The 3310-nt window shown below is 41.5% G+C and overlaps 1 non-coding gene across 1 annotated transcript; it reads right to left on the reverse strand.

The window, feature by feature from the left end:
- Positions 1-2679: 2679 nt before the first annotated feature.
- On the reverse strand, positions 2680-2808 carry LOC114008572 (small nucleolar RNA SNORA40). The gene has a single exon (XR_003550093.1). It is a non-coding gene; the product is annotated as a small nucleolar RNA SNORA40 (small nucleolar RNA).
- Positions 2809-3310: the final 502 nt, after the last annotated feature.

A 3310-nucleotide genomic window follows, 5' to 3' on the forward strand; every position in this document is an offset into this window, starting at 1 on the left:
CTGCCCGGCCCTTTAATGGCTACTTTAAAGTCTTTGCCTGCTATGTCCAACATCTGTGCCTCTCAGAGACAGTTTCTACTGTTGTCCTTCCTATCTGTGGGTCATACTTTCCTGCTTATTTGCACATCTTACAATTTCTTGTTGAAAACTCAACATTTTAGATAATATATTGTAGCAACTCTCTATTCGGATATTTTTCTCCCAGGGTTTGTGGTTATGCCTGTTTTTTCTTTGTTTAGGAACCTGGCTGGACCAATTCTGTAGTCTATTTAACCTGTACATTGCAGCCAGTGATAACTATATTTCATTTTTCTCTTTATTTTTAAGTCTACATTCCTAGGAGTGGTCCTTGGATCAACATCTGCTAATGATTGGTTGAAGGCTTTGACCAAACACTTTATGCCAGTGAGGCCTCCATTCTCTGCTGATGAAATCGCATGGGAGTCCAGCAACATAACTATTATGCCATCTTCTGTTCCCCAGTTTTTTATTTTATTTTATTTAAAATTTTTTTTTTCATTTTGTTATAGGGTATGTGTGCTTGCCAGAGGGAGACAGAGAAATCACTCTCCCCGAGGGGAGTGGCCACACCACAATCCCTTTGCCATTCTCCTTTCAGGATTCTGGACGCACACGCACATACGTGCCTACACACATACCTGGCATGTTTTTCAAGCCCCTGAGTTGAGGATCTGACTCGTACAATCTGCTATGCCGGATCCAGCTGTCTTAGTCACCACACCACCACCTGGTCCTATTACTACTTTTTGAAAAGATAATTTTCTGAGCTCCTCAGTCTGCTGTTCCAAAAGGCTTACCCCTTTCACCTTTATATCTGATCCATTACCTATCAAATTTACTTCCAAAATACCTCTAGAGTCCATTTGCAGCTCAAAACCTACGTGATGAATTAAAAAATAATGAATGCATATATATATGTCACAAAATATAGCACTTCAGAGCAATTCAATATTAGTATCAAAACAGACATAAAAACAAGGTTCTAAACCTCACATTATTGAGTAAAACAGGTGAAAAACATATATTCTTGGTCCAGCAGGTCGCATGGAGCCTAATGCACTGGATCCCACATGACTGACTTTGTGGTTTGAATCCTAGACATGGAGATTTGAGAATCATGACAAGTTTATGTTCATTTGTGTCAAAAATCTCCAGAGGAGAGTGAAGGAGAAGGGACTGTGGCATGGCCATGCCCCCAGGGGTGATTTCTCACTTTCCCTCTCTGTGTCTCTGGCGATCACACATACCCTACAGTAAAATCTAAACTATAAAGGAAATTTGTAGAAACAAAAAGACCTGGTGAATATGAAAACCAACTACTTTCATCACAAAAAAAATCATCCCTTATTCTTTGTACATATACTTAGATATCATCTCTCTGCATATATACACATATCTAAACATATACACACAAAATTGTGTAAGCGTCTTTGAATATAGGGATATCATTTACATAGAATCTGATGGTATGGTCCACTTGCCAAGTTTTTATTCACATGTTTTCACATTTCGCCCTCGTCTGAGTAATCATGACTTCCATAATGCCATGCTATTGACTTCTGCTTGGAAAGCTTCAGGTCTGCTTACGTAGTACCACTGCTTTCCAATGTGGGGGGCCAGGAAGCTCAAATGACCAAAGAGACTCGGAACACCAAGGAGACTGCTAATTTCCCAAGACCCGATGACTTTCCAAGGTCATCCCAGAGGAGAATACTAGTTTCCTACTTTGCTTTCATAGCAAAGTACCAAAAATCAAGCAGCTTAAATAACAGAACTGTATTGTCTCACAGTTCTAGAAGCTAAGTTGAAGATCAGAGTGTCAGCAGGGTTGGTTCCTCGTGAGGGCTGAGGGAAAAAAATCTCTTCCATGCCTCTCCCCTAGCTTCTAGCAGTTTGATGACAACCTCTTGATGTCCCTTAGCTTGCAGGTGTATCATCTTGACCTCTGTCTTCATCTTAATAGGGAGTGTGTGTTCAAATTTCCCCTTTTCTTTCTTAGAGAGATTTTTTCTTGAGGGTGTGTGCACTCACCAGAGAGACAGAAAGTGAGAAATCACCCCCCTTGGTGGGGGTGGCCACACCACAATCCCATCTCCTCCATTCTCCTCCCCGGATTTTGAGTGGGCACGCATGCACAAGAACCCAGCATGAGTTTAAGCCACTGAGTCTGGGACTCGAACCACCATCAACCATGTGGGAGTCCAGTGACGTAACCATTACACCATCTGCTGGTCCCCACGTTTCCCATTTTCATAAGGACGCCAGCCATATTGGTGGAAGGGTCAACCTTACTTCAGTATGACCTCATCTGAACTAATTATGTATGTCATGACTCTGTTCTAAATAAAATCACATTCTGAGGTACCAGGTGTTCAAACTTTAATATAGGAATTTTGAGGAGACACAGTTCGACCCACCACGGGGAACAAACACAGTGCTGGTGTGAGGGAATGGAAGGGTATATTTAAGAATCTGGGTTCCAGTCTCCATCTGTCAGCAATATGCTGTTGACCTGAGAACTTGGGCCTGACTTGTCCCCTGCAAAATAAGGAAGTTTCTAAAGATGAATTAAAGTTTTTCTCCTAGTTCTGCTCTCAAAATAGAACTGCTGTGAAAGATTTAAAAATAAAGTTCTAAACTAAGAGTCCATTTTTTTTTAATATTCCTTCATATATGTATCAAAACTCATACTAAACAATGAGTTCTGGGTTGCAAAAGAGGATTTTTTTTTTCACTTTTGTCTTTGTGTCTTTGTCTAAAAGATAAACAAAAACAAAATCAAGTGCTAAAGGAGTCCTGGTTTTAAAACACCATCAGTCCGAAAGAAAGAACTGAGCCAGGCATGGAGGCGTAGTAGTAATGTAACATGCCTCAGTGCTGAGGCTTCATGGGGAAGGTCCTAGGTTCGTGTCCCGAGACCTCCCTGTACATGGTGGGGTACATGTATCCATGCTTCTGGGTGGCTCGTAGAAGGAAGATCCTATTGAGGGTGCCAATCTCTCTCCCCCTTTAATGAATAGACTTTTTAAAAAAGTTTTAAAAAGGAAAGAGAGAGACCTTTTGAGAGGATGGTGGGATGAAGAGGCTCTTCATGGAAGAAGCAGGGTCCCTGGGGTTGATATGCTGAAAGGATTATCCTCACACATACAGTGTCCCAGGATCACGACCAAGGACTGGGAGTAGACTCAGCCTTTTTGAAATTGCGACACTCAATACATTAAATTTGTTTATTCAACGTTGTGGCACTGCCATTACCTGTTGCTTCCTACTTCCACATCCCCAGCCCAAA

The sequence above is a fragment of the Tupaia chinensis genome, unplaced genomic scaffold (assembly GCF_000334495.1).
Source record: "Tupaia chinensis unplaced genomic scaffold, TupChi_1.0 Scaffold000355_1, whole genome shotgun sequence".
NCBI lineage: Eukaryota > Metazoa > Chordata > Mammalia > Scandentia > Tupaiidae > Tupaia > Tupaia belangeri.